Raw genomic sequence first — 13,657 nt, 5'->3', positions numbered from 1 at the left:
GCGTCTGGAGCATTCCTTGAAACCTTAAATGGCCGGGCTATGGTTTTGTAGACTGGATGGTGACCAGGACGTGGACTTGCGGCTCCACGATTATTCGATGCCATGAGGAGGACAGGGAGAGGACACTCTCCTTCTGGTGCCTGCTCTTCCAGTTCCCAGGAAGGACCAAGTCAGCCAAGGGCTGTTCTCTGTGTCTTCTCCAAATGTATTTCATCAAGACTAGAAGCTTCATACAGAGACAGGAAGGGAGATGAAGAGGCTTCACACCTTGTAGACTGCAGTTTGCCACCTATTAGGGCTGCTCTGATATTTTTTTCCCTCCTCTGGGCCCCTTTTTCTCGGTCTTGGATAAAAGGTAGTCAGAGGAAATGCGGTTTGTGCAGTTAAGTAGGTCAAGTACCCGTTGCCTAAAGAGGAACAGCCAGGCCAAGCTTTTACCCATAACCTGCTGCTTCAGAGTCTACACAGTTGCTCCTTCTCCCAGTGAGAGGCTGGGCTGCTCCTGCATCAGCAGCAATTACTGCTGTGGCATGACACAGTTACCTTGGCTCCACTAGGCCTCAGCACCATGATTTGAGGTGCAAGACACTTAACTCTTTATTGTGGTTATTTAAAAAATGGAGTAGCCACATAGCCCAACATCTCTTTGGGATGCTTTTTCATTTAGTACTTAATTTCGAATCAGGGGACTGACTGGTGGGCTGAAAGCTGCACTATAGTTGAGTCATTAAGAGCCTAGACTCGGTTTTCCAGGAAGTCTTGAATAATTGTGACAAGTTATCCGCAACTCAAGAGTTATGCAAACTGGTTCACCCCCAGAAGTCTCATGTGAGTGGTTAGCTCAGGAGAACAGCTCCCGAAGGCCGCATCCATAACCAGGGCTGGGCCACGGGCAGAGCCTGACCTCCGGAATCTGGAAGGAAAAGCTGCTTAGTGTTACCGTTGCTGTGACAAAACATGACCAAAGCAACCTGGGGAGGAAAGGGTTTATTCTGCTCACCAGAATATGGCGCTTTCCATAAGGAGGGGCGCTATTTCCTGGCTCCTTTCCTGCTTTCTTACAGAACCCAGGACCACCAGATCAGAGATGGCGCCACCTACAATGGGCTGGCCCTCCCCCATTGATCACCAATTAGGAAAATGCCTTGCAGCTGGATCTTATGGAGGCATTTTTATTTTCACTCTCTGATGACTCTACCTGTGTCCAGTTGACATAAAACTAGCCAGCACAGACAGGAAGGCAGCTGATGCTAATTAGATAGCCTAGGCCTGCAGAATGGTTGTACTTTAGTCAGAGTTGGTGTCAGGACAGCTTATCAATCCACTTGTTTTAACTCTCATTTTTGAGACCTATGACCTGTTTTCTTCCCAGTATGTAGCTGTACTGGCTGGTTTTGTGTGTCAACTTGACACAAGCTGGAGTTATCACGGAGAAAGGAGCCACCCTTGAGGAAATGCCTCCATGAGATCCAGCTGTAAGGCATTTTCTCAATTAATGATCAAAGGTAGGAGGGCCCATTGTGGGTGGTGCCATCCCTGGGATGGTAGTCCTGGGTTCAATAAGAAAGCAAGCTGAGCAAGCCAGGAGAAGCAAGCCAGTAAGTAACATCCCTCCATGGCTTCTGCATCAGTTCCTGCTTCCTGACCTGCTTGAGTTCCAGTCCTGACTTCCCTTCGAATCAGGGGACTGACTGGTGGGCTGAAAGCTGCACTATAGTTGAGTCATTAAGAGCCTAGACTCGGTTTTCCAGGAAGTCTTGAATAATTGTGACAAGTTATCCGCAACTCAAGAGTTATGCAAAGGGTGATGAACAGCAATGTGGAAGTGTAAGCTGAATAAACCCTTTCCTCTCCAACTTGTTTCTTGGTCATGATGTTTTGTGCAAGAATAAAAACCCTGACTAAGACAGTAGCCTTGCTCTTGAAGCCAATTTGGAAAGGGCTTTCTTTTCCCTCCCGGCCCATCAACATTTCTGATCTTAGATCCTAAGGTGCCAAGAAGAAACAGCACTAGTCTAGGTGGACAGATGAAAAGGAGTGTGAAGCCAGCTGGCTCTTGGCACAAGTGCTCACAAATGAGGCATTTAAAGTCTGAGCCCAAACTGGCTGTGGTGGAACACCTATAATCCCAATACCCAGGAGACAAGATTTGAGAGTATTGTGGGGCCAGCCTGAGCCACACAGCAAGAACCTGTCTCAAAATAACAACAAAACCTTATCAGCCAGAGGTTCTTTATGCAAGGAACCCATGAGCTGCCAGCTCATGTCACAGGATATTGTGAGAATCCTTCACTACATTAATGCCCCCCATCACACCAACTCGCAGTGGGAAGACTGAATCAGAGCACTTTGCATGCCCATGGATGTCTTGGAGCCCTTTGAAACCTGAGCCCTCCTTGCTGCTTCCTTTCTGAACCCTTCTTTCTGCCTACCCTGGTTTTTGAAGGGCATGCTTTCCGACTTCCTCGGGAGATCCTTTTCCGAAGCCCTGTACACCCACAACTGAGCATTTCTCTTGACAGTCACACATTCTCATGGAGATACAGAGATGGAAACAGGGTCAGCTTTTGGGTTACCAGGTTATGCTGGAGGTAGTGATGGAGAATAAGAGGCAAACTCAGCCTTAGAGAGGAGAGAACTAAGGTGTCCTCAGTGAAGGGACAGGTAACACCTGCCAGAGAAGACAATGAATACAGCCAAGAGTGTAGTCTTTGGTAGACTGCCATGCTTGCTCGGGATCACCACACAGCGTCTATACTCTTAAATAACACTGCTTTCAGTTCTTTGTTTTCTGCTAAAGTCATCTAGGGATTCTGACCTCTTCCTAGCTCTGAGGTTGTAAGTTCAGAAAGGAGGGTGTGCCCCAGTTCTAGATAGTGAGACAGTAGTTGGTGTAGGTGGCTTCAGTGGTTAAAGTGCTTGTTGCCGAAGTGTGCGAACCTAAATTCCATTCCTAGCATCCACATATAAACCTGGGTATGATGACATGTTTGTCTTAGTTAGGTTTCCATTGCTGTGAAGAGACACTATGACCACAACAACTCTATAAAAGAAAAACATTTATTTGGGGCTGGCTAACAGTTCAGAGGTTTAGCCCCGGTTATCATCATGGTGGGAATCATAGTGCCATTGTCTTAGGGTTTCTATTCCTGCACAAACATCATGACCAAGAAGCACTTGGGGAGGAAAGGGTTTATTCAGCTTACTCTTCCACATTGCTGTTCATCACCACAGAAAGTCAGGACTGGAACTCAAACAGGTCAGGAAGCAGGAGCTGATGCAGAGGTCATGGAGGGATGTTCTTTACTGGCTTGCCTTCCCCCAGCTTGCTCAGCCTGCTCTCTTATAGAACCAAGACTACCAGCCCAGAGATGGTCCCACCCACAAGGGGCCTTTCCCCCTTAATCACTAATTGAGAAAATGCCTTACAGCTGGATCTCATGGAGGCATTTCCCCAACTGAAGCTCCTTTCTCTGTGATAACTCTAGCTTGTGTCAAGTTGACACACAAAACCAGCCAGTACAGGCATGTAGACAGACATGGTGCTGGAGAGGTACCAGAGATTTCTACATCTGGATCCACAGGCAGCATGAAGTGAATGAGAGACTGGGCCTAGTTTGAGCATCTGAAATCTCAAAGCTCACCCCTAGTTACATACTTTCTCCAATGAGGCCACACCTACACCAACAAGGCCTAATAGTGTGCCACTCCCTATGGGCCTATAGGGGCCATTTTTATTCAAACTACCACAATGCTCTTATAATAATCCCTGTGCTGGAGAGACATGGATTAGGACCTATGCTTTATGCTAACCCAGCCTAATCTAATTAGCCTAAACTAATCCACCAAGCCTCAGATCCCAGTAAGAGACTAGGTCTCAAACAAGGTACGTGCCTTGACCTATTTCCTAACAACTTCACCTCACTGCCCACTCACAGAGCCCAGGGCCAGTCACATGCTTTGTATCACATTTCTCAATCCTCAAAACCGTCTCATGGGTACTAAAATGGAGTTGTAGATGAAAAGGCACTTGGGCATGCTCACACAGTGCAGCCTGGAGTCGGCCAAGACCTTCCTGGTGTGGTGTGCAGAAAATACAAGGTAGGTATCCCATCCAAGTCTCCAAGTGCCAACATGTGCAGTTGGAGCACTTCCAACTGCTGAAGTCAGCTTGTAATCACGTGGTGCCATGCCAGAAGACAAAGACCAAGGTACTGAGAATCTGGTGCAGACAATCATAGTGCTAAGCGACCTGGCCGATCAGGCAAAATCACCTCGATTTGGAGCCCATTGGGGATATATTCACTTTAGATGGAATTGTTCTGTTGAAAATGTTGAGCTCTTTGGAGATAATGCAGGCATTCTGCTTGCATCATCTACAACATAACAACCAACATTGTGGGGCTTCCTCTGGTTGGGGACTGGGAGCAGGCCCTTTGTGGTTCTGATTTCAGGTCTTTCAGAACATAAGGTCAATATGTGAGACTAGAGCTGAACGCATCTGCATGCTTGCTTGGGGCTAGGGGATCCACTCCACATTCACATCCACTCAACATCCTGACTTCCTCACGATGTGTCCTCCATAGTTCAGCTTTGCACAGGCTGGTTATACGAGGGCAGGTTGTTGCCAGAGGAAACTTCACGAGAAGGCAGATGTGCATGCCACTGTGTTTTATGACCCACCTCAAATGGCAAGGTCTGTTGTCACAGAGAATTGTGATTCTAGGAGTGAGTGAAGGGAGTCAGCACTCTTGTAAACTAAAAATATATATCACACTTGGCACTGGGGTCAAGGACAAGCCCTTTGCAGTGTCTGAAGCTTCAGTAGTGAGGCATGGGTTCCTAAAAGAAGCGTGCTGAAGGGCAAAGCTGTAGCTGTGTGTGGTGCAACTGCCTGTAGCTCCAGCACTGGGGAGGAAGAAAGGGGACCACACAGGACAGAATGGCACATTTAGGCCAGCGAGTGTTAGAAGCTGTGTTTCAAGAAAGACAGATTCTAGCAGTTCCTTCAGGATTGGAAGACAAACACACCATCAGTTTAGGAAGCTCATGAGACAGAAGTAGTAGTAGTAGGCAGGTATGGATTTTGTGGGTCACCCATGTTATCAGGTCCTGGGCCTGTGGGACTAGCTGCCACCATGCACATCCTAGATCCCTCCAAGTCTAAGAATCGATGGGAACCTGGCAGGCATTTCAGGGAACCTAGGACATATGTCTAGAGAAGCAGCCTGGGGGCCAGCTCCCCCAGCATTTTTTCAGGGTACAGGTAGTGAAGGGAGATTCGTGGGTCTTGAGCAGTAGTGCAAGCTGTAGTCCTGGGCTTCAGAGGGTGACTGACAGCCAAGTATGAATTGCTCTTTTGTGGAATTGTCTCATTTAGGGTACAGTGAGTGGGGCTGAGGTTCTGGAAACCTGGGTTTCTCTTCTTCCTCAACAGAAAGCCTCGAGCTAGAGGAACCGTTCCAGTCAGTGTTTGAACAGAGACCCTATCTTCCCTGCAGCCTACCCTGAGGAGAATGAGGAAAGGCCCACCTGGGCAGATCCCAAGGGCATCAAGGGTCAGAGAATGTTGGCATGCTGAGATTCTGATCCATCTGAGCCCCAGAGATAGTCATTTTCCCATTGTATGAATGAAGAACCTGCACTTCAGACAGAGTGAGCGGTCCATGACTCGGGAATAGAGAGGGTAGGAAGGACATGGCAGTTTTGGAGAGAGGCAGCAACCCAAGCAAGTTATCCTAGTTAGACTTCCCATTCCTACCATAAAATACCACAACCAAAGCAACTCGAGGAGGGAAGGGATTCTTTCATCATTTATTTCCAGGTAATGGCCAAAGGTAGCACATGTCATCTGTGCACCTCAGGTAAGTGACACTGCCTCTCTGAGCGACTCCTTACATTCTTAAAATGAATACAGCCTGGCTACCCTGTCTCTATGTCTGAGGGAAGTTAGGGCAGGAACCAAAGCGTGACAGAGACTAATGCAGAGGCCACAAAGGGGTGCTTCGTGCTAGCTTGCTCAACATGTTATTTTATACAACAAAGGCCTACAGCCTAAGGGTGGCCCCACCCACAGTGAGCCCTTCAGCATCAATCAATCAAGAAAATACCCCATGGATTTTTTTATGGGCAAATTTTATGGAGGTATTTTTTTTTTCCAATCAAGATTTCTTCTTCTCAGATGACTTTAGCTTTTATCAAGCTGAGGAAAAAAATTACCCAAGACAGTTGATCCTTTATCAACTTATCACACAAACACTTTAGTACCCCACTGTAACCTTTCCTTTTCTGTTCATCCCCAAGATCTTGTATTAATTTTAATAATATCATATAACATAAGTAACTTTAAAAGTTCCACAGGCTTTAAAACTTTTCATCACTTAGAAGCCCAATGTCACTTTAAAATAGTCAAAAGTCTTTCTAAAATTTCAAAATTTCTCTAAAATACTCCAGGTCAAATAACTGTGGGCTCCCATAAAAAAAAACCAAACAAACAAAACAACAACAACAACAACAAAAAACAAAACCAAAAACTTTTTTTTTTTTTTTTTTGCTCCCAGAGGGAAGAACCAGAACACAGTCACAAATTATAGCAAAACCGAGGTCCAACAGTGTCAAGCTCAGTGTCAAATTTCCAGGACAATCTTCTGGGCTCTAAAGGACCTAAGGCTCTAAGGAGCCATCTCTCCAGCTCTGCCATCCATACTGTACAATGCATGTCTCATAGTCTCAAGCCAGCTCTGCTCTACAGTTGCCACTGTGCTTGTGATCCTCCCATGGGTCTGGTATCTTCCATACACTAAGGTCTCCTCTGTAACTGGGCTTCTCAACAATAGCCTCTCCTGGGCTCTCTTCTGTGATTCTTACCCTGCCACACAGTGCCAAGCCTCAGCTGCTCTCCATGACTCCTTCATGTCTTCCAAACCAGATGACCTGGGTGATTCTCACATATTACCAAGTTCACCTGCTATCAGGAGATGCAGCTTTGGCCTCCCCTTGGGGCATGGCTTATGTGTAATAATTCTAGGAAATACTCCCACACAATTTCACCTTAATGACACTGGTCTCTTTTCAATCACCACTAATTTCCCAGCTCTTTCCCAGCAAAGCAAAGGTTTCATTTTAGTCATGCTGTGCTCTTATTAATCACAGGCAATTCTTCAGCACAAGCTGACCAGAAGCACACATTTTCAATTCAAAATATCACTTAAACTTCCCTGGTAGAGCTTTTACTTCTCTCTGAAATGTCATAAGCCAGGCTCTGTTACCTGCACTACTGTTAGCATCATCTTCCAAGATCTCACAGAAATCCATTAAGCTATGAGCACTCAATGGCTTTCCCAGCCTAAACTTCATACTCCTTCCAAAAACACATGGTTAGATCTGTCATAACGACATCCCACTTCTGGTACCAATTTCTGTCTTAGGGTTTCTATTGTTGTGATAAAACAGAAGCAACTTGGGGAAAAAAGGTTTTATTTCATCTTATAATTTCAGGTAACTGTCTTAGGATTTCTATTGCTGTAACAAGACACCATGACCATAAGCAACTTGGAGAAGAAAGGATTTGTTTTGCTTACACCTCCACATCATAGTGTATCACTGAAAAAAGTCAGGGTAGGAACTTAAGACAGAAACTAAGTGGAGTCCATGAAGGAGTACTGCTTACTGTTTTGCTCAGCCTGTCTTCTGCTACCTAGGACCTCCTAGCCAGGGGCAGCACTGCCCCCAGTGAGATAGACCCTTTTACATCAATGTTTAATCCAGATAATATCCCACATACTTGCCTTCAAGCCCATCCTGTGGCGGGATCTTTCTTAACACTCCTTCTTCCCAGATATGTCTAAGTCTGGGTCAAAGTTGACAAAAACCAACCAGGATACTGCCTATCACTGAGGGAACACAGGGTAGGAACTCAAGCCCAGGCCAGGAACCTGCAAATAGGAACTAAAGCCAAAGCCAAGAAGGAGTGCTAGCCTTGTCAGTCTAGTGCGCCATTCTCATCACTGTGAGCATTCTGACAAAATTTCAGCTTAAATAATTTTATTTTATTTATTTATTTATTTATTTTGGTTTTTCGAGACAGGGTTTCTCTGTATAGCCCTGGCTGTCCTGGAACTCACTTTGTAGACCAGGCTGGCCTCGAACTCAGAAATCCGCCTGCCTCTGCCTCCCGAGTGCTGGGATTAAAGGCGTGAGCCACCACGCCCGGCCTAAATAATTTTAATATGACCCTATTGCCAAAATGGCTGACAGATTTAATGTCATTCCCAAGGGCATTCTTCAAAAAATAGAAAATAAACCTTAAATTCATATGATATTAAATATCCTGAGAGGAAACAGCAAAGGTAGTGGTATCACTGATTTTAAATTATACACACTACATAGCCATAGTAGAAAAGCCAGCATGGTAGTGGCACAAACAGATTCTGAAACCAATAGAATAGAACAAAGGACCTAGAAATAAACCCATTCAGCCATGTTCTGATAGAAACACAACAGTCTCCCTTCTCTCTGCTCCACTCTCTTTGCATGTGTGTGCTCAGTGTGTGTGCACACACATGCTTGCCATGATATACATGTATGAAGGTCAGAAGAAAATATGATGGTATGTATATGCTTGGCCCAGGCAGTAGTACTATTAGAAGGTGTGGTCCTGTTGGAGTAGGTGTGGCCATGTTGGAGTAGGTGTGTCAGTGTGGGTGTGGGCTTTAAGACCCTCATCCCAGCTGCCTGAAAGCCAGTATTTTGCTAGCAGCCTCCACATGAAGATGTAGAACTCTCAGCTCCTCCTGTATCATGCATATCTGGATGCTGCCATGTTCCTGCCTTGATGATAATGGACTGAACCTCTGAACCTGTAAGCCAGCCCCAGTTCAATGTAATCCTTATAAGAGTTGCCTTGGCCATGGTGTCTGTTCACAGCAGTAAAACCCTAACTAAGACAGATAACTTTGTGAAGTTGGTTCTCTCCCTTCACCTGTAGAGGAATTCTGGGGATTGACTGAACCTAGGTTGCCTGCTTTACGTAGCAAGCACTTTTACCTGCTGAGCTGTGGCCTCCCTTCCCCCAGCCTGGAACCTGCTTGCTCAAGGGTGGAGCTACCGGCTCATTCGTCCTGCCACGCCCACTGCTGGAACCTGCCTTTGCTGCCTGGAGGCACACACGTGTTCGTCCTGCTACTGGACCCTGAGTTACTTGGCGGGATATTGGGTTCCCTCCCCCTTCCTTTATAACTGAGTGTCTGGAAATAGTAAAATTGAGCCTTGATCAGAATGTTCGTTGTCTTGGCTCCATTGTTTCTTCCGCCCCGTCTAGATTCCTCTCTTTTCAGTTCGAACTGCCATTCTCAGTTGAACCGTTCGTGTTGTGGACTGCGGGCAGGCCGCAACACTGAGCCACCTGGCCTGCCAAGACATCTGATTTTTGACAAAGGTGCTCAAAACATATGCTGGAAAAGACAGCCTTTCATCTAATGGATATCCATATGTAAGAGAGTGAAATTAGATCACTCTCTCTTGCCTTTTCCAAAAGCCAAAATGGATCAAAGACTTAAATATGAAACTTGGAACTTTTATACTGCTAGGAAAAAAACAAACAAACAAACAAAAAACCCTTCAAGATATATGCACAGGCCCCCCAAAAATAAAAACAAAACCAAAACAACTTTCTGAAAAAGATGCCAATGGCCCATGAAACAACAAGAATGAGAGATGGACTTGAACAAAATTAAAAAGCTTTTGTATAGCAAAGGAAACAGTGTGAAGAGATAGTTTAGAGCAGGGAAAAAAAAAGGTTTTGCCAACTGTACATGCACAAGAGATTATTATCTAGCATCTATAAAGAAGCCTGTGGTGATTTGAATATGCTTGGCCCAGGGAGTGGCACTATTAGGAGGTGTGGCCTTGTTGATGAAGGTGTGGCCTTGTTGGAGGAAGTGTGTCACTGTGGGGGTGGGCTTTGAGGCTCCTATGCTCAGGCTCTGCTCAGTGTAGAAGTTAGCCTCCTCCTGGCTTCCTGCAGAAGGTGGCTGCCTTCAGATCAAGATGTAGACTTCTCAGTTTCTTCTCCAGCACTAATTCTGCCTAGAGGCTGTCATGATAATATTGGACTGAACCTCTGAATCTGTAAGCCAACCACAATTAAATGTTGTCTTTTACAAGAGTTGCCTTGGTCATAGTGTCTCTTCACAGCAATGACATCCTAACTAAGACAAACCTCAAAAGAATAGATATATCGAATTCCACTCAAATCATCTGATTACTAAAGAAGCAAGGGAATTCAATAGAAAGTTCTCAAAAGAATAAATACAGGGCCTGGTGAGATAGCTTGGCAGGTAAAGATGCTTCCCACGAAGTCTGAAGACCCGAGTTTGATCCATGGAACCCACACAGCAGAAGGAGAGAGCCTATTCCCACAAATTATTCTCTGCCCTCCCTACACCAATGGCACACATTCATGCACACACACAAATACATACATGTAATAAAACCCACAAATGACCAATAAATACACAAAAATCTCAACATCCATAGACATCAGGGACATTCAGATTAAAAACTATATTGACACATGTAGCTGTTAAATCAATCAAAGAACACCCTACGTTGAGATTCTATCATTCAGAATGCTAATATAATGAATTAAACAAAAATTGCTGGAGTAATATAGACTAGTGCAGCTACCATGGAAAGCAATGTGGAAGTTCTCCCAAAAATTAAAAATACAACTACCATTTGATCAAGCTAAACCACTTCTGGGTTTGTATCACAGTGACTCTAAGACAGTCAGTCTACAACAGAGATCCCTGTGTATCTGTTTATTATCACACTGCTCACTACAACCAGGATATGGTATTAGCTTAATGTCCATCAGAAGATGAATGGATAAAGAAAACATGGTAAATAAATATAGTCAAGTATTCAGTCACAGGAAATTATGAAACTAGGTCCTTGGCAGGGAATTTGATAGAACTAGAGATTATCATGTCAACAGAAATAAGATGGGGGGGGGGATGGTTTGCAGGAGAGATGGCTCAGTGGTTAAGAAGACTGGTTGCTCTTAGAGATGATTTACATACATGTAGACAAACATACATAGAATAAAAAGAAGCCAGGATCAGACCAAACCCTTTCTCTAATATGCAGACTAAAGAAGGAAGGGAAGAGGGGAGCGAAGAAGGGAGGGAGTGGGAGGAAATTCATTGTGGGCATGCAACTAAAGAAGGGGGCATGCGAAGGTAACACGTGAGTGCAATGTGTAGAATATGAAAACACAATCGTGAATCCCAGTGTGCTGAATATGAAACATTAATTGGAAATGTCCCAAGTGTCTGGCGTTTACACTACTGCCATTACTGTTTGATTCACGGGGCTTGTTCCTATTGATGTAGTCTATTTACACCCTCTCCCGTTTATGTCTGAGCTGTCTGCTCTGATGCTCTTTGCCAGTGTTCCCTAGCTGTGTCTTGAGTGCAAGCTTGGATTGTTTCATGTTGTCCTTTATGTTGTTGGCATTAACCAGTAGGTGATCTCAGTTGTGCCATGTCTTTATGCCGGAAGTTCTACAGAACACTTTCCAAGTCTCTGGGAAGGAGAGAGCTAATGGCCATTCCAGACTGCACAAGACACTGCCTTTAGAAAGGGTCCCAGAAAACATTAGCTGGGCTCCAAGGAGCCAGGTAAAGGCTCTTGGTAACACAGGGACTACCTGAAGACCCACTGTCTTCTCACACCACTGCCTCAGGACCTTCAGGTTCCTGTGGATTCCAGTCTCTTCCATCAGGACCCTGGCCTCTGAAAATGTTTTAAAAATTAGTTTATGTGTGTGAGTGTTTGGTCTGTGTAAATATCTCTTCACTACATGTGCCAGGTACCCACAGAGGTTAGAAAACAGTATCCAATCTACTGGGACAGCAGTTACAGAAAGTTACAAGTAGCTATGTTGACTTGGGCATGGAACCTGGGTCCTCAGGAAGACCAGCCAGTGTTCTTAACCACTGAGCCATCTCTCCAGATCCCCTGTCTGGTTTGTTTGTTTGTTTTATCTTTACCCACAGCTTCATAGATACCATGTGCCTACTTAATTCATCCCTACTTTCTTGAAATGTAGATATCCCCTAACTGTTCTACCTCAGCCTCTCTGATGGTAACTGGGACTATTTGCTAAATACTCCTATGCACAGGCCACAGTAGTTTATGGGAGTAGAAATGGGACATGACTCTCAAGAGTGTGCACTAGAGGTAACATCCCCTCCATGTCTTTTAATCCTTAGCACACTGCCTGGAAACACTTAAAATCCCCTCCATTGGTACAGATTCCTGGGTTTCCCCAGGCAGAGGGAGGACAACATACCCTCACCATCCCTTTGTGGTTCTGACAATTGTGGTTGGGGTGTAAGTTAGCCTCTATGCAGAAATCCCCCAGGAGGAGGGATGCTGCCCAAGAGGACACTGGGCATGTGTTATTGACAGGGTGGGGGTGGGGGGTGGGCTGTGGGTAGCAGCAAACGTTGGGGTTTGAAATGTTGGTTTGCCATGGGATGAGAACAAAGCACCCGCTTAGGCTCACAAGGCAGACAGTGGAAGGGTAGGGTAGGTATAGTGGAGGAAACTGGAAACACTGGCTGTACATGGCTGCTACAGACTGACCTAGCAAGACTTTGCAGGGAAGCAACTCTAAGGCAGTAGTCCAGCTTTGCCAGCTGGAGAAAGGGCTCAGGTGGAGATCAGGAACAAGGATGTGGCTGAAAGGGTGCCCCTCTGGACCTCTAATGGCATGCAGAGCCAGAGCCGGGCAACAGCAAGGAGGGCATTCTAGGCAGGCACCTAAACCTAGAACCTTCTTTCCTGCCACCATGGCCTAAACCGAGGTAGTAATTTCTGAGAGTCACTTCTAATGTTATACAGATCTTAGCAGTGGTTGGAGGGCATTGTGGGTACAGCTGGTCTAGAAGCAACGCTCTGGGAGACCACGAAGGTGTCAACTTGTATCATCAAAGAATGAGTTGGTGACATGACATACTTGAAAGCAACAATTGAGATTCTGCTGTTGAAGAGGGCTGTACGGATGTCTTCAGGTGTGGGCTCTCTGGAGGGTGGCCCTGGGGCCAGAGAGAGAGAGCAAAGCTGAATGAAATACATAGGATTCTTGGCCATGCACCCTCCAGCTGCCTGTTATATTTTAAGTTGGAAAATACCTCTCACCCCCAGTGCAGGCTCCGATGTGTAACACTTGGCTGTCAAGTTTATGGTGCTATTTTGAAGGCTATGAAGCCTTTAGGAGATAGAGCCTGGCTGGTAAAAATAGGTCCCTAGGGGCTGGCCTTCCAGTCATATTTGCCTGTAGTTCTGAACTGCTCTCTGCTGTCTTGTACTGAAAGATCTCAGCAAGCCCCTGACGCCACTGACCGAGCCTTTCCTGCCACCATGGCCGAAGACAACAAACTATTCCTTGTTTCTTTCTATCAGATACTGTTACAATAGAGAATAGTAACCTTTCTCTTCTGCAGGTGTCTCTGTGGTTGTCCTCTCTGCCCTGTGCTGGTTTGGAGGGATGGCTGGAGTAGTCTAGAGTGTGTGGGCACTATGCACGTACACTGTCAAAGGAGAGGTGACCCTAAGTCCTGGACTCATTTGGGGTGTATTAGGGGATGCT

Source organism: Mus caroli, unplaced genomic scaffold (genome assembly GCF_978045245.1).
Source record: "Mus caroli unplaced genomic scaffold, Mus_caroli_1 scaffold_1, whole genome shotgun sequence".
NCBI classification, from domain to species: domain Eukaryota; kingdom Metazoa; phylum Chordata; class Mammalia; order Rodentia; family Muridae; genus Mus; species Mus caroli.
This window is presented reverse-complemented; position numbering follows the sequence as displayed.